Below are 20,416 nucleotides of genomic sequence, written 5' to 3'. Positions count from 1 at the left end.
TAATTACATGAAATAGAAGTGGGGGTTTTGATTTTTTACTTTGCTTTTCTGTTTGGAGTATCATTGAAACTACTGTATTGTAAATGATGGAAAATAATTGCATATGTTAAAAAAATAAATTGTATAAAAAATAATAATAAAAGAAACAGTTTACATACCCCAGTGGATCGCTAGCTCCTTGTGGACAGGAACATATTTATCATCATCTTTGGGTCACCAGTGTCCAGCACAGCACCTGAGATAAAATGCATACCCCATAAATGTGTTTGAATTAATTAAATGATAAAGTGCTGACTGGAGTGTATGAATTCAATGACATAACCATTCAATATACTAATCTTCTTCCTCTGTATCCTACATTGTTAAAATAGCAGTGCATGTTCTTATACATTTGAATGAATATTCTGAAAACCATTCTCAAGAATAATTGCTTTTAAATTCTTACTATATATTCTTATTGTCCTTCAGTTATGGTGAAGGCAATAGAGCAAAGTGTTTGAGATCATGTACCTCCGAGTTAGACTGATGTAAGTTTAAATCATGGTTCCACCATTGTCTTACTTACATGGTCTCAGATAAATTTCTTACCTGCAAATCTCAGCTTGTCTTGAAAATAAAAATAAGTAACACATCTTTCCAATAATGTTCAAAGAATCAAAGGAAACAATGCACAGTATACTGCCTGACACATTGGATGCTCCCAATAAATGATAACTACTATTTGCATTCATTATTCCTTCCCTCCCTCCTTTTCTGTGTAGTGAAGAATTAACCTTATTCAAAGAAAGATATGGCTTTGTCTTAGGCTTTTAAGAGTGATCTGTAGGCTCTCCACATGTCATATCTGGCAGGAATGTCTTTGCTTGCCTGAGGGCTTTAGCCATAGAACACTCAAGCAGTGTGATTTTGGATGAGGGCTTCAGGTCATGCAATACCAGTTTTGCCTCTAGAAGGAACTAGAGACCAAAGGTATCAACCCAACAGGGACATCCAGGAAGGACTGGAGACTAAAGGTCAACAACTTGGGCAGTATGCAACCACATCCCATTAAAAATTCTGGACTCCAAAGTCTCAAGTGAGCTTGCTGACTTGACAATGCATGTTGTCACATTGATCCTGGGAAAGTAATGCCTCCTGACTGTATCAGGAGAGGTCAATGAAAGTTCTGTGGTTGGTTCTTCAGGTCTCAAACTCAGATAGAGCCTTAGCTTATGCTTACCAGCTTCAGACTGGACTTTATATACTTTTTCCCCTGGCTGATTTTAATTTGTAGCCTTTCCCTATAATAAACTACAATCTTGAGTATCATCGATTTTAGTGAATGCTTCTAGCAAATTGTCAAACCTGAAGGTAGTTTTAGAAACGCCTCAAATTTGGAGTTGGTGTCAAAAGTGAGGAATATGCAGAGAAATGTGTTTGTAGTTGACCGAGGTTGTAATTGACTAATCGTACAGTTGGTTAAACTCTTATACCTTCCTTATTTAAATCTAGAAATTCCCCAAACTTTGAAAGATATTTTACTTTACCATTCAGTTTTAACAGAACTCTCACTATTAAAAATCACTTTGAAGTGATAGTGTTTATGTATAGGTTATATGGCATTGTTTTATTTTTTCCTTCCACAAACAAATAAAAACCATCCCCACAGCCACATTCCCAGTAATAAATACAGAAGCATGTTTTGTTGTTTTGTTTTGTTTTGGTAATATCAATGGTAGTAATATTCAGAAGTGAATAAATCACAAACAAGCAAAATTTCTAAAGATTAGTAGTAGTTTATCTGTCAAGGTCAGATATTAGAAAACTAACTTCATTAAAAGATGTGCCAGTTTTCAAACAAAATATTAATGAAATCACACTTTTAGTTGTGCCTTTACTAAGTGCTTAGATTACATTTTGAATGAGGCTGTTCACAATCTTGTTGTTGGTAGTTGTTTTTCTTTTTTTTTATCTTATAAATACAAGTACAGTAGGCAGAATTTAAGATGCCTCTCCCAAATCTTCCCAGTTGGAGAACATGCTCTACTCCCTAGATATGTGAATATGATGGATTTAACTCTAATGAATAGGTTATATTATATAACACAGTAGACTTTAAAACAGGGGGTTTACCTGGGTGGACCTAGCCTTTCAAATCTTGATCTAAAGGGCAAAAACAAAAGAAGACGGGTAAGGAAGATCTGACACACCATCACTGGCTTCAGGATGGAGGTGAGCACTTACAGAGCCTCTAGGGAGCTATGGACCGCCTTTGATAGCCAGCAAGGAAATAGTTCTACAACCACAAAGACCTAAGTTCTACCAACAAGAATGCATTTGGAAGCAAATTTCTTTCTCCGCAAGAAGGTTCAGATAATGAGAACTCAGCCAGGCTAACCTTGATTTCAGCCTGTAGTTCTCTGAGCAGAGAAAGCCATGCTATGCTAGAGTCCTGACCTGTAGAACTCTGAACTAGAAAGGTCATTGTTTTAAGCCACTAAGTTTTTGATAATTTGACACACACCAATAGCAAAGTAATATACATAAGAACAAAACTGCATATGTTTGACTGACCTCTGTTCAGAATTTCACTCTGAAAGCAGGTGTCACTTATGTGCTGGGATTCATTCACCATGTAGGCCCTAGGTTACCATAGCCAATACTGAAAATTCGTAGGCCCACTCTGAACAAGAAATACAGACAAGACACTATGCCATAAGCTATGGACTGAATGTCTGTGTCCTCCAAAATTCCTATGTTAAAACCTAATGCCCAATGTAATGGTATTAGGAGGAGGAGCCTTCAAGAAGTACATAGTTCATGAGGGTGGAGCCCTTATGCATGGGATTCCTGCTCTTATGAAAGAGACCCACAGAATTTCCTACTCCTTCCTACCATGTGAGATGGCTGCAAAAAGATGGCCATCTAGAAAATGGGCTCTATCCAGACACAATGTGCTGGTGCCTTGATTATGGGCTTCCCAGTCACCATAACTGTGAGAAATAAATTTCTGTTGTTTATAAGCCACTTAGTTTACACAATTTTATCATCTTAGCTAAGACTAAGTATGGACTTAAGACAAGAATGTTTTTATTCCCTATAAAACAGATCATTTGGAAACTTCAACTCTCTGTCTGCTATATGGAAGGTGTTAAGAAAGTAACTTAAATATGCAGTGAATTCTCTCTTGATTTCCTTGAGCCTTCTTGAGGGGTGGGAACAGGCAGTGCTCACACATTCTTGAGGCACATATGGGAAACAATCGTATGTTCAGCACAGAATGACAGACTCTCCATGTATCTAGAAAGAGGTTGGAGGTCACTTAAAAGGAATCTCCTGAGAGTCTTCATAGAACATACTGCAACAGCTGCCCGTCTCATTCTCTTTTCATTCATTACGACGATGCTGCCATATTATTTCAAATAAAACACAAATCTACTCAAAATAACCAATTTTGATGGCCCTCAAGATAAAGTCATTCATCTACTTAGACACCAAATATTTAAGTGTCTACAATATGCCAAGTTCTGTGCTAGTGATAGGGGCACAATGGTCAGTATGACAGACAAGGTCCTGCTCTTCACTGAGCTTTGCTCTTTCAAACATATACTTCCCATTTTATTCATAAAAGACTAGTTTTTTTAATTTTTTTAATGTTTATTTGTTTTTGAGAGAGAAGCAGAGTGAAAGTGGGGTCAGAGCAGAGAGAGAGGGAGACACAGAATCTGAAGCAGGCTCCCGGCTCTGAGCTGTCAGTACAGAGCCTGACACGGGGTTCAAACTCACAAACTGTGAGAGCATGACTTGAGCTGAAGTTGGACACTTAACCAACTGAGCCACTCACGCCCATTTTTAAAACTTGTTTAATGTTTATTTTTGAGAGAGAGAGAGAGAGAGAGAGAGAGAGAGAGAGAATGCGTGCAAGGGGCGGGGGGGGGGGGGCAGAAAGAGAGGGTTGCAGAGGATCCAAAGCAGGCTCTGTGCTAAGAGCAGAGAGCCTAAGCAGAGCTTGAATTCACAAATCATGTGATCATGACCTGAGCCAAATTGAACACTTAACTGACTGAGCCACCCAGGCATCTGACTATAATTAATCTTTAATCCTTAACTTGGCTTCACTCCTCTGGGACGCCCTCTTTGTCAATTTTAGGCAAAATTAGGCACCCCTTCCCATAAAATACTGTTCCTAACCATATAATAACATTGACCATTGACCATATTGTAATAAAATTGCATGAGATTACATGTCTGAGTCCTCCATAAGCAGAATATAGGGGGGAAATTCAAGAAGTGTATACATCCCGAACTCCTAGAGTCGATAAGAGACTATGAATGAATAGTTCCTCTTGAGGAGAGCTAACCCTGGATCTACTTCCTTCTGTAGGGTAGGACAGACAGTATATATACATAATGGAGAGAGAGAGTATCCTAACTTAAGAGTAGCAACTAGTCTGGGAGGTAAGGAATCTGCTAGCCCAAACATTTTACATATGACATGCTATGCTGTGATGATAATCCCTCCTGACCCTCATATACTCTCCGTCTCAATTATGAGCTCCTGGAGGTCTGGCCCTTTGAAGACTCCAGAAAGCAAGCTGGGAGGTCAGCTACTATCTAGAACAAAGAGGATATTAATTGGCTTACTTAGTGAGACAACAATCTTGGATGACAGAATTTGAGAGTTAAACGTCGTTTAAAGTTTTCCAAAACACTCCCTGTGAGAAAACAAAAGCAAAATGTGGATCCTAACAGACAGGGCCAATACAGGAACGAACTCTCATATACTTAGGGAGGAAGGGGGAAAAAGACTAGGGAAAGAAGAGATGCAGAGCTCAGAGACAGGGGCCAGGTTTTCTGCACATCTTGTTAACCTATAAGGAGGTGGGGCAGGAGAATGTCAGCTGGATAATAAAAATTCAAGGGCCAATGGGCTGACAGTTCTCTTTCATGGACATCACTTGTTGGGGAGAGGATGGAGGAGGTCAGAGGCCTCTCACAGAATCCCTATTGTAAGTCTTGTACCCATCTAACCTGGTGAAGGAAAAATAAAACACCGGGGAAGGAAGGTTCCCAGGCAGACTGAGTTAAAATTGGCTGTCATAGTTGTGTGCATGTGCATAGAACCTGACAATTTCTGTGTTCTGTTCCATCTTCTCAATTCCCAACATCCACATGCATGCACACACGCGTACATGCACACACACACACACACACGCTCAAGCATGACAGAGGAAGACTGAGAAAATCCTGGGATGAGAAAAGGAAGAAAGACTTTGAGTTCAAGGTAATGGTAGGTCAGTATCAGCTGCTCCAGCTCAAAATCCACATGGGGTCAACTACACCATCAAGAACAGAGGCCTCTACTGATAGAGACAGTGTCAGAGGGAAGGTGCCAGGAAGGATACAGAGGACAACCCCAGGACCAGCAGCCTTAAATATGGTGCTCCACACTCCGTGCAAGCCACAATGATACAGAGGTCCCTCAAGATGGTTCTGTTAGTGTGGACAGGTGAGGGGCAGCAGGAAAGTGAGGAATGTAAGGCACCTGGGAGGGCACAAAATGTAAAGAGCCATCCCCCTCAAGGTCATGTAAGTGCAAGCTTGCCACCAGACAGGGAAGTCTCCTAACATTTTACACCCAAAATACCTCTCTCACCCCAGCCTAGTCCTGGGCCTGGACAGGGAAATAGAGATACAAGATGGCAAGATATGATTTGATAGTGAAGACACTGAGTTATTTTGTGCTATCTTGCATTTATTTTTAATACCTTTCAATCTGCCCAATAGGGTAGGGACTCCAGAACAAGAATGCATAATGGAAACAGCTCCATTTTCTTTGCATATTAGAATATAAGTGGATAAATTAGGAATCAATTAGATGCATCTCAAAAATTATTATAATGTTTTATCAGACTATTTCTCTATGTAAATTACCCAAATCACTATAAAAATAATTTTTTCTTTATACTTTTATACATTCTTTAAGTATATCAGGTCCATTTCCCATACCATTGAAAATCACATGCTACCACCCTCAACATTGAAAAAAAAATTAAGAACATCAATTTCTTAAGAATCAATATGAAAGATAACCACTTGTGCTCCCTTGCCAGCCTAAAGCATATTTTCTAGTGTCCTCTTGTGACACCTGCCAAAAATATACATGATCTAAAATCTTAAGTTGCTATAAATCTTATATACTATAGCAATTTGCCTAATGTAAGCCATTAAGACATGTGTTGTGGTTCCTTCCACAAATGTCAAGAATGTTCACATGTTCTATTTAATAGTTCCATAGGTATCAGTATTATGTAGGAAACTACATAGGTTTTACCTTCATTCTCTACCATGTAGCTGAGTGTTCTTGGATAAGCTACTAATTCTTTCAGGGTATTATATGCATCACATTAAAGGACTAACCTAAACAATTTCCAAAGTCCCACCTGCTCTAACATTTCTACTTCAAGTAGACAGTATCTTCTAATAGTACCATAACCTTTTCAGTACATGAATGCAGGCACAAAAAAGTTAACTGATCGGCCAATCACAATAAAAGAACTGGTAGCATGAGGAGGAGAGACAGAGATTTTTCAATGAGATGGAGGGTGGGGGGGGGGCAGTGATCCATACTAATCATAATAAAATACTGATATTATGTTGTAGTGACTATGAACAGGCACCATGCTAAATGCTTTCCATATAATACCTAGTTTAATCCTCAAAACAAGTCTCTGGTTATAGACCTTTATTATACCCATTTTACAGACAAGAAAACTGTCACCAGAGATTAAGAAATATGTTCCAGATCACACAGCTAGAACGTCTTCAGCTAACTATGATACTCCTATCATTTGTAGCCAAAAGAATTCAATTAAAACACAGTGAAAAGTACAGGACAAAATAAATTCCAGGGGTGCCTGGCTGGCTCAGTTGGTAGAGCAAACAACTCTTGATCTCAGGGTCATGAGTTTAAGCCCCACATTAGGCATGAAGCCTACCTCAGGAAAAAAAAAAAAGATAATGGGTGCCTAGGTGCCTCAGTTGGTTGAGAGTCTGACTCTTGATTTTGGCTCAGGTCATGATCTCATGGTTTGTGGGATCAAGCCCCATGTCAGACTCTGCTGACAGCATGGAGCCTGCTTGGGATTTTCTCTCCTCCTCTCTCTGTGTCTCCCTGTACACACTCTTGTTCACACACTCTCTCTCAAAATAATAAACTTTAAAAAAGATTTTCAAAAAAGAAAACAAATTCCAGATTCACTGCATATTAGAAATGTTCACCATAGCCATTTCTAAAATGAAAGTCAAATAAGACTGCGGAAAAAAGTTTTTCCTCAAAAACTTTGTTTTTATGAGGCAGTAGTACAGACATGCACACGAAGCGAAACTATAAAGAACATGATCATTTCCTCACTGCATTCTATAGGCGAGGAGAATTCATTTGCTAGGGTAATAACAAAATGGTGCCTGGACCGCAGGCTGTCTCAGCTTGTGACATCTTGTCAGCTTGGGACCAGCTCTTCCTCGTGGTTTTTAATCCTTCTGGAAAGGCTGTGGTGGCTGAGAGTGCCAGCTCTGAATTCAACCAGCCTGCTTGGTCTAAATTCCTGTTCTCACTCGTCAGCTGTGTGGTCCTTGCCTCAGTTTCCTCGTCTACAAGATGTGAGGAATAATACCTACTGCAAAGGGTTGTTGTGAGGAGTGAAATAATGAATACAAAGCAAACACAGAGGACCCTTCCTGGTACCTAGTAAGTGCTTAGTAAATGCTGGTGTTTGTTATTACTATGATGGCACATGCGGACAATAAGGAGCCCAAAACATTCTGTGTGTTCAGCACCACAGAGAAGAGAGCATAAAAGCCATGTTAATAAATACCATTGTAGATTTACCCATCTAAAAAGTCCATCCCTTACTCTCCTAAGCACACCATATAGATAGCACACAGCGAATTTTTGTCAGGACTAGAAATAAAAGAATGTGAAGTCATTTGCCATTAGAGTTTAAGGGAGGAATCCTAGCTTCCTGCCTTAGCTTTATCATTAGAGTAACTGGATTTTGGAAAGCTAGACCATGTCTCCAAGTCTCAGTTTCCTTCTCAAAACTTTTCCTATCTGGGGATACCTCTGGAGGTTTCTCAAATGTCATTCATAACTGGGTTCAAAAAGGAGATTTCATATGTTAATTTTAATAAATTCTAATTAACTGGACAATATATAATCTTTAATTACCAAACCTTTTGTTTCCTTGTTTCACATCAGATTTCCTGCCATTATTAATTTAGGCATGATTATAGGAAAACATGCATAATTTGCAATTCAAACAGTCTTTAATCTTAAAAGGATTTCCATGGGTGGAAGAAATGGTGAGCAAGTGCCGGCTCTGTCCCTTGCATGGCCCACCACTTGCTCAAGGGATCTCAACTCATAAAGGAGGAACAGTGCTATATGGCTTTAAAATGACTTCATTCCCATATTTACATATTTTTAATAGGGCTATGATGAATCTCCTTCCGCTTGACTCCTATTTTGAGCTGTGATATTTTAATCTCCATTCTTGCTGCAACTTAGCAGATGAATGTGCAGTGTGACAGAGCTCAGAGGAAATAGTATAAATAAAGCAAAGTGGAGCTATGACATCTCACATTTTATAGCTTTTTTATTGTAGCCGAAGCATAAACAGAGCACAGCTGTGTTATACTTACCGCTGTGAGCACTCCCTCAATCCTCACCCCCTATTGCTTTTAAAAAGACAGTGCTCTTATTCAGAAAGCTATGGCTGTGGGTAGCAGGGCCCCACCAGGGAGCCTCTACCTCAAATCTCTCCATTTGAAGCATTTCTCCTCTTACAGATGTAGATTTGTTCTGTATCATTCATCTGACTGAAAATCAATATGCTAACCGCAGTCCAAACTGTACTGCAGCAAAAGCATACTGCTCTTGCCATGGAAGACAACACCACAACCAAAACTATAATTTTTACTCCTTCTCAACACACACATTACACCCAAATAATGTTCAAACACTCTCTTAATAGAAGACACACAACTAGCTGGAAGTATTCTAAGCAGTGCACTCTCTTAACAAGAAGCCCCTTCTAAAATGAAGAAGTTGTATTTCTCACTTTCACGTTAATTCTTAGTCATGTTTGGGTGAAAGTTGGAAATGCCAAGAGGGTGAAACAGAGTGAGAGCTAGAAAGGTGGCACTGAGATGAGCAAAATAATTTCACTTGCCAAGACAGTCATCAAATTTTGTAATTTTCCAGGCCTGCTACATATTTCAATAAACCTGAAGAAGACAGAGTAAACCAAGCAGAAAGCACCTTCCACACTCTGACAAATGAGAAATTATGTATATAAAGAGGTCATGAGCCCAGGACAAGCACCTGGTCTAAGCAAAGCCAATCAAAGTCCTTCCCTGAGATATTTTATTTATGTAGGATGGAAATTCCTGAGCTGTCATCCATGGAGGCATTCCTTCCCTATGGAGAAATCTCTGTTGCAGCAAGAAAGAGTAAAATCACTTTCTAAAGTTGACAGAGAGATAAGGCAAAGAGATCAAACCCTGACAGAGTAGGACTCTGCCTTCCCAACTTCTCCTTAGGCTAGTCCTCGGAAGCCATTCCTGACTTCCCCCAGTTTGGTTACTTACCCCCAACATATTTCAGCTTTTTCTTTTAATCCACCTCAAATTGGATTTTATCACTTATAAATAAATAAATATCCTAACTATTACACCTTCTGGAAAAGACCTTTTTTTTCCAGTTGGGTTACGATTTATTCTTCCTTTTTCAAATACCACCACACTCTTTGTGGGAAGGAAGAAGGAAAACCCTCTGGGCTTGTAAAGGAATGTGTAATGAAAATTCAAAGACACATGCACCCAAGTGAAAAGAATATAGGGGCATAGTAGCCTATACACCAGCAAAGTGAAGTGAAAGACAGGAAGATTGATTTGCATCACCATTAACATGGAAGGAGAAAAGCACAAGAACACAATAATCGCAAGAACCACCTCCATTGACAAACATAATTGTTTCGAAACAACAGGCCCAACTGGGCTAACACAGGGGCAAAGTTGGTACCCCAAGCTTCTCAGCTATCTATCCGCCCAAAGTTGCTCTTCTGCCAAGCTCATTGTTTACCAAGCTGCCAGCCCAGCCCAGGGATCTGATTAGCAATTTGCACTTTTGTGAGAGGATTAACAGAATTCCTTTGTTTTGATGTCGGATTATCAAACTGCATCTTTAAAGAGGTGTGACCTCATCCAGATTCATAAGCCTGCTCCCTTGAGAATGACTTGAATTTTACTCTACTTGCGCAACATATAATTTCATAAAGGAGTTACTGTCAAAACATGGTACTCAATTCTTGATGTGTGCGAAGAAGCACATTTGTAATGTAAATAACCTCAGAAGTTTTGTGATATTTTAAAATAACCCATCTGGTGGGAAAACAAGGATTTTCAACCCATTTGGTTCCAGCACTGTAAATTAGTGTGCATCTAGCTCATAGAACCCAGAGATAAACCCCATTCCCAAACTGAGACTCACGATGCTTTTCATTTCAAGGGCAAGTATTTTTAATTGTCCCATTCTTTTGAAATATTTAGAAAAAGGAAAGCAGAATTCACAAAAGAATGCACTGAGGAAAACCAAAGAATTTGATGGCTAAGTTCAAAATGATAATGATATCAAACTGTTTATAGTGCATGGTCTACATGTCCAGCTTTACCTAAATATAAAGATGAAGGAAGAGAAAAAAAAATCAGAGGTTTATATTTTGTTGACTAATAGGCAACTAATCGAAAAGAGAGTCTTGGAAATTTCCACCAAAGTTGGACACAAGTAAAACTTTCAAAGGGGGCATGTGCAGGGCGGCATGCAACAGATTGAGAAAATTAGTCTGCAGTGTGCACTGATATGGTTTTTACTTGAGGTGGCCATAGCAGATAGAAGGCACAAGAGCAGTCCAAGCTGTGACAGGCATGCATTCCTGGTGGGAAGTACAGACAGCAAAAGGGCAGTCTGGCCACAGCAAATGCTCAAAAAGCCAGACACTGCTGCAGATGAAGCAGCAGCTTTACTTGTTGACAAACTAAAAAATCAAAACAAACAAGCAACCAGAACATCCTGTCTCATAAGGAGGAAGTAAGTATAATTAAATATGTCTATTTTTAATATTAATACAGATTGTTACCAAAGGTTGATAGATTGGGAATGTTTCTTTCAGTTAGGAAACCTTCAATTACAGTGAGTCGGTAGCAGGCAGGCCTTGATAAATCAGGTGAAAGGCATGTTTGTCTGTACATATGTATGTTTGTAAGTACAATGCATACACACATGGCTATTAAATCAATTTAAGTTCATTTGTTTATTTAGAGAGTGAAAGAGAAACAGACTACACAAGCAGGGGAGGGGCAGAGAGAGGGAAACAGAAAATCCCGAGCAGGCTCCACGCTGTCAGCTCACAGCCTGACAAGGGGCTGGGACTCCAGAACTCTGAGATCATGACGCAAGCAGAAGTGAAGAGCCAGGTGCTTGATCGACTGAGCCACCTAGGTGCCTCTAAGGCAATGGTTCTTAATTGATGGTTGTGTGGATTAATTAACTAACTTGGAAAACCTTTTTTTTTCTTAAAATCAAGTCATATACCCCAACTTATAACCAGTGGATGGGATGAGAGCATATTTTCCTGAAAAAAATCTAAGTATTCTATGAATCCCTTTTTTTTTTTTAAGTTTTTTCAACGTTTACTTACTTTTGAGAGAGGAAGAGAGAGACAGATGATGAGTGAGGGAAGAGCAGAGGAGACGGAGACACAGAATCCAAAGCAGGTTCCAGGCCCTGAGCTGTCAGCACAGAGCCTGATGTGGGGCTCGAACTCATGAGCTGACAGATCATGATGTGAGCCAAAATTGGACACATAACCGAGTCACCCAGATGCTGCCCCAATCCCTCTTAAACAGCTATTTGAAAATAGCCCTTCTAGGTGGATTACTTACAGTTTTGCCTTACTAACTGAATTGGAAGTATCCTCAAAAAGGTGGATCAAGGGGCGTCTGGGTGGCTCAGTTGGTTAAGCATCCAACTTCAGCTCAGGTCATGATTTCACAATTGGTAAGTATGAGCCCCGCATAGGGCTCTGTGCTGACAGCTCAGAGCCTGGAGCCTGCTTCAGATTCTGGGTCTCCCTCTCTCTGTGCCCCTCCCCCACTCATGCTCTGGCTCTGTCTCTCTCTCCCTCCCTCCCTCTCTCTCTCTCAAAAATCAATAAACCTTTTTTTTTAAGGTGGATCATGTCTCTTAAGAGCCTCATCCAGTGACCTGCAAATAGTTTGGTGTTAAATAAAAGTTGGATAAATAAATTCAAAAGATTTGTAGTAGTTAATTAAACAAATACTTCAGAGAGAGTGGGAATGAAAAAAATAATTTAGTAAGAATTTGACTTTAACCCCAAAGCTGCCTATATGGAATTCAAGAAGAAAATAATGTGCATTATTTATACTTTCTGTAACCATAAATATAGAACACGAGCCAAAATCAACCGTGAATTATTCATTTATTCAACATATATCTGTTGAATGTCTCCATTTGCTAGGAACTAAATTTTGGGCTCTAGAGATAGAGCAGTAAACAAAACTGACCAAGCTCAGGGCCCTCGTACAGCTAATATTCTACTTGGGGAGAAAAAAAAGATAAATGAATTGATACTATACTATGTTAGAGAAGGGCTAAGGAGAAAATTTAAAGGGATGATAAGAGTGTTTAGGGAAGTGCTAAATAAAATTCTAAGGACAAGGAAGAGCCTCACTGAAAAGGTGCCATTTGAGTCAAGACCTGAAGGGCTGTTATGACTCATTCAGTAATGCAGCAAGAGCATTCTTGGCAGAAGAAATTGTCGGAATGCAAGGGCCTTAAGAAGAGTGGCACCAAGCATGTTCTAGAAAGACCAATAGGTGGTATTCTTACTATGAGTGATGGCGGGGGGGGGGGGGGGGGGGTTGCGGAAGTTGAACTCAGCCAACAAAAGAATAGGGCCTGACTCTGCTCCTTCAGGGTCATGGTTAAGGACTCCCCTGAGGAAGAAAGCCATTGTAGGGTCTGGAGCTGAGAAGGACAGAATATGAGTGATCTGATTTACACTTTAAAGGATCACCCTGGGGGCCCCTGGGTGGCTCAGTTGGTTAAGCCTCCAACTTCAGCTCAGGTTAGATTTCACCTCTATGGGTTCCAGCTCTGCATCGGGCTCTGTGCTGACAGCTCAGAGCCTGGAGCCTGCTTCCGGTTCTGTGTCACCTTCTCTCTCTGCCCCTCCCCCTCTCTGCTCTGTCTCTCTCTGTATCAAAAATAAATAAAACATTAAAAAAATTTTTTTAAAGATCATCCTGGCAGCCATATGAAAATTAACTGAAGAGGACCAATGGCAGGAGACCCGTTAGAAGCCTATAGCCATATGCAGAATTGATGGTGGCATGGACCAGACTGGAAATAGTGGAGATGAAGAAAGGACATCAGAGCCTGGAAATATGTTGAAGATTATACTGACAGAGTTTTGCCCAGGGATTAGGTGGGGAAAAAGTGAAAGTTGTCCAGGATGATGAAAGTTTTGGAGTCTGAGCAATGAGAAGAATGGATTTTCCTTTACCTGAGCCAAGGAAAGACTTCCAGGGGAGCAGGTGTGAAGGGTACATCCAGGGCCCATATACCTGTGCCGTGTGGAGTTGCCAAGGAGTCATTCTGGTACATGTGTGTGGAGTTCAGGAGAGAAAATACAATGTAACAAATTTATATTCCCCAAACACATTTTTCCTAGCTCTGAACACTACAAGCAGTTGTTTCTGAATGAGTCTTTATTTAAAAGACAGGACAGAATTTGCAGTGTCTAAAATAATGGCCTTTTAAAAAGTACAGAAATCCTTATCCAGTCATTTGACTTTAATAGAAACAATTTCTTAAGCTCATCATATACTCATAAATTGTAGGCAGTTAAATTCATACTGTCACTGCAAGTAATGAATACTAAAGGAATAGCCTAAGTTTGGTGGTATGACCTGACAGGACTGGAGTTTAGATAATTCAGAAGAAAAAATATTTAGCACCATCCCTGGATGTATACGTTTCACATTTTTCTAGGAATGGAAAGGAAACTTACATGCTCATGCTTCTGAGGGTCTATTGATGATACTTCATACTGAGCACATTTTAAGTTTTATGTTTCAGTGTTAAGATTTATGTAAAATTTAAAAAATAAATTTAAAAGATTACATATTTTAAAGTTCTTAATTATAGGACTTTCCCTTTAAATCATTATGTAAAAATTACTTTGATAAGTGTGTATTACGTTATAGTCATCATCATCACCATCATCATAGCTATCTTGTAGGCTCCACCACATCACAGGCCTTGTGTATGACTTTTATAATACTACATATCAGACTCTGTGTGCTCTCTTATATGTAATAAATCATTTATTTTTTAAATTTTTTTAAATGTTTGTTTATTTTTGAGATAGAGACAGACCACGAGTGAGGGAGAGCCAGAGAGAGAGAGAGAGAGGGAGACACAGAATCCAAACCAGGCTCCAAGCTCAGTGCTGTCAGCACAGAGCCTGATGCAGGGGTCAAACCCATAAACAGTGAGATCATGACCTGAGCCGAAGTCTGAGGCTTAACTGACTGAGCCACCCAGGTGCCCCTAAATCACTTAATTCTAATATTAATTCCATGCTATTCATATATATTTGTTACACTGAAGCTTAATGTCCCATGAAAAAAACCTTATAGAGAAATGTCTTCTATTTCACTGAGAAAACAAAAACAACGGTGAGGAATAAACTGTACATAAATATGGAGAATTGGAAGCAATTGAGAAAGTTCTACTACTAGGTACCTGTCATATAACTGGACAATGTCCATGTGAACAATAATCTGATACTAAATGTCCTACTAAATTAAATCTCTATTCCAGTGAAACATCATCCATGACAATAAATTGACAATAATTTGAGTAGCTAGTTACTAAGAATTAAAATAGCATTTGTAGAAATAAAGAGTAGTCTAAAACAATTGGCCTTTAGTAAAGAGTAAAATTACTGTCCAAAATATTGAGAGGAAAAAAGTTATGTTTCTAAAAAGCCAACCAATCTAATCAAGTATTTATGATATGTATCTGGATGTCCAGAAACAAATTAAAATAGAAAATATAATTCTACAGTCTTGGGTATTTCTTCCAAATCCTATATTCACTTAAGATGGTAGGACATAATCAGTGGTTTATTTGGATATTTTCCACAGTTGTAAATGAGCATCATCATTTCTGTGTTTTGGCAATGGACCACATAAATGATTATATTGCTATATGTTTAATGTAGTAGATATAAAAATGGCATAAAGTAAAAGTACCAAGTTTAGAAAACCATCTCATCAAATAACTTCCCTAAATTCTTCAACGTAAGTAGCCTGCAGACAGTGGGGTTGCTGAATGTAGCATCTCCATTAACACAATCACTCAAGTAAATTTCCAGTTTCTTCTCATGCCAGGAGCCGAACTTCATCACCCGCCTGATGGCACAGCCCAGAGGGTCAACAAGAGAAGACCACACAGAGGTTCTCTGGAAGCGAAGCTACTAGTATCTCTTCTGCTAATCAATCAGCTTATTTTTCTTACTGGGCCTTTCCCTATAACTTAGCAGTCAGTTAATCATTAAGGTCCCTTTGAAGAAAACATGCCCCTGTAAAAGGTTACAGTGGGCAGAAACTAAGAAAGCAGTCACGCTCCAATTTCTCTAACGAATAGGCTGCTCTACCTGTTTCAGCTAAAACAACTGGAACAATAAATATAAAAAATAACTAGCCCTCTAGCTTGTCAGGCATAGTATAGTAAGATTAAAGATTAATTCTTTGAAATAAAGAGCAGAAACCTAAGGAAATAACCAGAAAGTTTTCTCATGGATGAATTCCCTGAGAACATTCTGAGAGTAAAAACAAAAGCTTGACGTAAACATATAGAGAGTAGAAAGCATATATAAGCTTGCTGAAAAACCAGTAAACCGTCCAGATTGGTTCACCTGAGCTGTCTGTGTCCATTCCTTCATGCCAACACCAGCCCTCCTTCAGGATACCCCTGACTGGTCAGATCGAGACTCCGGCAGGTGGAGCCTGAACAGTGACCTGAAGGTAAGCAATTGAAATTCGAGGTGGCTAGGATTTCACCTTTGGGTACTGCAGACCCACATATAGAGGGTTAGAAATAGGTGAAGAACCCAGAACTTTAGAGAGGTATGGGCTATAAGGAGTCTAAAGAAAGAGGACTCTTTATAGACATTATTCATAACTTGCTTTCAAAGAAGGGGGTAAAGGTATCGCCCCAGCAAGTTGCGCATTTTTCAGATTTTGTACAAGAGCAATATCCATGGTTCCCAGAGGAAGGAACCATTAATACAGAAACTTAGAATAAAGTATGAGATGAGATCAAACAATGTTATGCCTCTCAGGGCCCCAAAAGGTGCCCGCTGTGGCCATTTCCTTGTGGACCCTTATTTAAAAAGCTTTAAATCCCACAGGAGACAGATCTAGTGCTATATTTAAGCCCACATCCCTCCCAAATGAGACTAAATTGGACGCCAGGGCTGTCCCTAACTTGTCCATAACAAAAGGTTCAAATCTGACCTCTAACAATTTGGCATTCTCGGTTCAAACACTTGGGACTTTCCCGCTGGCCTCTGAGTCTTTCTCTTTAACTGGGCTGCTTCCCTCCATGCCATTTCCAAAAGGGGCTGGCTTTCGGGCTGCCATTAGAGAAGCAGAAAAAGAAGACACGAAATTAGCTAAAACCCTACAAGTAATAGCACCTACTGAGGAATATTTAACTTTCTCTGTCCCTTCCAAAGATAGTATTCCTGACAACATAGAAGAAGAAGGACAGAATAAGGGGCCTCCCTTAAAAAATAAGGTCAGTTCAAACAAACATCTGAGGGGTGCCTGGGTGGCTCAGTCAGGTAAGCATCTGACTTCAGCTCAGGTCATGATCTCATGGTTTGTGGGTTTGAGACCTGTGTCAGGTTCTGTGCTGACAGCTCAGAGCCTGGAGCCTCTTTCAGATTCTCTGTCTCCTTCTCTCTCTCTGCCCTTCCCCCACTCATTCTCTGTCTCCCCTATATCTCAAAAATAAATAAACTAAAAAAAATTTTTTTAAACGCAGCCAATAATTACAATTAAGTTGGGCCTTCCCCATCCAAGACAGAGAAATTTCACTTAAACAAATATAGAATCAAAGAACCACCCTGGGGGAAATTTTAAGTCTTCTCTGGCCTGACGTGGACTCCATATTTCCACTTTGTTGAAAGAAACATGGCTTCTACTCCTCTAAGATTTTAGATCGGGTTCTCCTTCAATGTCTCCTGCTATCACCTTGCCTCTTCTTCCTTCCCCTCCCCCTCCTATTTCTGACCAACTTGGGTATGCTCTACATAACTGGTTCCTAACCTCCGGAGGTAAGTCAATTTATCATCTGAACTCTAAATGCACATGTGCTTCTGTCTAGGAGATTAAGTGGAAGGCTGGATACAGTACTACTTCCCACCCAGGGCCATACCAAGAGGTAGGTCGGACCCTTCAGTAAACCCATTTTGTGGCTACTTCTGTACCTGTTTTGTCGTGTTGCCATTTGTCATTATTTTTGGTTTTATCTGTAGAAAGTCTATGGGAGGGAATGTAATAACTTCTGGTGTGTATGTGAGTGTGAATGTGCGATTCGGTCTGGCTTGCCTGCAGAGTCTGATTCTGTGGCTCCATGGGTGGGTACCCTTAAGTTCCCCAAAAGCCTATGGAGTCTGAATGGGTCCATCTACAATTCCATGGTGAATGGCATACAGTCTATGGCAGCATCGGAATAGTTTCCAATCATGAGCCACAAATCTGAGACCACTACGGCTAAGTGTCACCTAAGTTCCCTCGGGACATAGCCAGATGGGCATCTGACTGTTTTCCTCATCAGAGGGAACACCCCTACCCCTTTGTCTGTCTTTGTGACACAGCCTCACGGGAACATTATGGGATTGGGACTATGCAGAGAAGGGGACCTTATGGGTCTGGCTGAGATAAAATCAGACTGAAGGGGATGCTAACATTCTATTCCTGCCTAGTAGATGTGAGGGCTTCTCCTTCTTTTATTTCCCAGGCTAACTGTAATTAAAGCCAACTGTGGTTGATCTACTTCAGGATAGGGACTTTAGAGAACATTCCCAAACAGCTGCCGCAAGTCCTTTTGTTTCAGAGAAGTTCCCTGTCCTCTCCAGACTGACATAGACTGCCTAATTATACTAAATAAAACAAAACAAACAAACAAACAAAAACCTAAAGTCTGCTCCTCTGTCCAAGCTGACATAATTTAAAACTGGAAATTCTCTTTCATGCCTTCTGCTGGCACCTCTCCTTTTCTGCACCACCTGGGGGTGGGGTGGGGAGGGGATCCCGGAAGTCAGATTTCCCCACTAACTTTCCAGGTCAAAATTAACTATGGAGAACAAAGTGTCTTACGGGGACTCAGGTAAAACATATTCAGTGTTTAAGTGTTGATTTGAGATAAACAATATTTATCAACAACAACAACTAAACCAGAAACAAACTTATATTCTACCTGGATTTGCAAATAAGTTCCTGTTATCTATCTTCCAATTTGTTAACAAAAGAATAACTTAAAGTAATGGTTAATTTTGTCTGTCTCATCGTTCTCATAGGTAATTGTTAAGATAGCTTTCAAACTCCTTGGTAAACTAAAATGTTAAAGTTGTGCTTGCATGATAAATTAAGATTAAATTTATTGTCTAACTAGATAAGAAGCTAAAGCACTAATTACTAGATGTAGGTTTGTGCTTTTGACTTGTTGAAAAAAAAAACTAAGGATATTTAAAACTGTTAAAAAAAAAACATGCTTTGTGCTTTAATTGGTTCATAAATTTACCATCTAAAAAATTCTGGTGTAAACACTTCTCAGTTGGTTACTAAGTTCTCAACTGGAGACTAAGGTTTCTACCAGTTAAAATTCTGCTAAGTGTACTTCAGACTATTGGAAATAAGGAAAGCAACCCTATAGGCAAAAAAATGGGAGATATGTAAAAATGATATAAGAAATAAAAATACATTTTTTGTTGAGATAAAAAAAAAAGGGTGGTAATTTTGTCCTAAATGAGTCTGTTTGTTAAAAAAAATGGCTTTGAGACAAATTTTAAAACAAAAAAATTTGTAAAAGCTCTTTAAAAAAAGGGGGTTCTTTAGGCCCTTTTATTTAGAATACTAAGTTACTTAAAAAAAACCGCTGTACAATGGTAAACCTTATGTTGTATTACATGGGTAAATGCTGCAACTGCCCAAATACATATGCAAGTCTAAAGTTTTAATGTTTTGGTATAAGGTAATTATTACTTAATGTTCTGATTACTTGAAATGTTATGAGTCACAAAAATAACTAAATTTCTTTGTCAACTGCATCATAATGAACTCTCATCAGATCTTTAACAATGTCCATTTCTGAGATTTTTTTCATTTATAGTTGTTCTTATTCTCTTACAAAATGTGTTTATTCTTCAAAGAAATTTATAAAAAGGACTTTTAAAACAAATACAGGTATGTGACATCTTTAAGATTCATACTAAAATGGGTAAGAATTTCCAGAGCTAAACAACTGCATTCAAACTAAATAAGAATTAGAAACATGGGACTAAATAAACTGAGAAAAATTATAGCTTTGTGACTCTTATTGGAAATATTGCTGGTTCTCTAATGTTTGCTAAACAGACTAAGAAAACTTTATCTTAAGATATCTATATGTTAAATTTTAGTTCTGATTATCTTTAAAAGTTTGTTATTTGCCTAAATTAGACAACTTACAATAACCTTCAGAAAAATTGTCACAGTATTTCATGTATACATAATCTTCTGTGCCTGTTATTCTGTGGGAATGATACTAGGACCCAGGGGTCCATCATTCCAAACTTAAGTAGGCCAACTCAGAAGAACTCCCAACCTGGCAAAGTGATCCAGATCCAGTCAATCAGCTTAAACTGACCCTCAAAAAGACACTGGCCCCTGAGATCTCCAGCCCTGCTCCAGCCACACCCTGGAAGCTGGCTGGTCTACACACAGCAGAAGCCTGAGGAATCATCAGTCCAATAAGATAAACTGTCCTTACTCTTTGCCATCAGATTGGCAAATGTTGCCCCAGAAAGCTGGGAAAACAATAAAAAGTTCCTGTTTACACTCACCTTCCTCTTATGGATAGGATGTTCTGTTGGTATCAATTGCCTCTAATCTGGGCCCCATTTATATAAACAGGGCAATGAAATCTTTCAATGAAAGATTCTGTTAAACTAACCCTTCCTTAGTATGACGATTATAGATTACAAATAATGCAAGAGATTAATAATTATTTATCTTGATA

At 39.2% G+C, this 20,416-nt stretch overlaps 1 long non-coding RNA gene across 1 annotated transcript in view; it reads right to left on the bottom strand.

Moving 5' to 3' along the window:
* Window positions 1–229, bottom strand: part of LOC115304734 — a 159,217-nt gene extending 158,988 nt beyond the window's left edge. The window contains exon 1 of the long non-coding RNA XR_003914588.1: window positions 159–229. This is a non-coding gene — a long non-coding RNA (uncharacterized LOC115304734). The remainder of the gene's footprint in view (window positions 1–158) is intronic.
* Window positions 230–20,416: the final 20,187 nt, after the last annotated feature.

This window comes from Suricata suricatta, chromosome 10 (assembly GCF_006229205.1).
Source record: "Suricata suricatta isolate VVHF042 chromosome 10, meerkat_22Aug2017_6uvM2_HiC, whole genome shotgun sequence".
Lineage (NCBI taxonomy): Eukaryota > Metazoa > Chordata > Mammalia > Carnivora > Herpestidae > Suricata > Suricata suricatta.
This window is presented reverse-complemented; position numbering and strand designations above follow the sequence as displayed.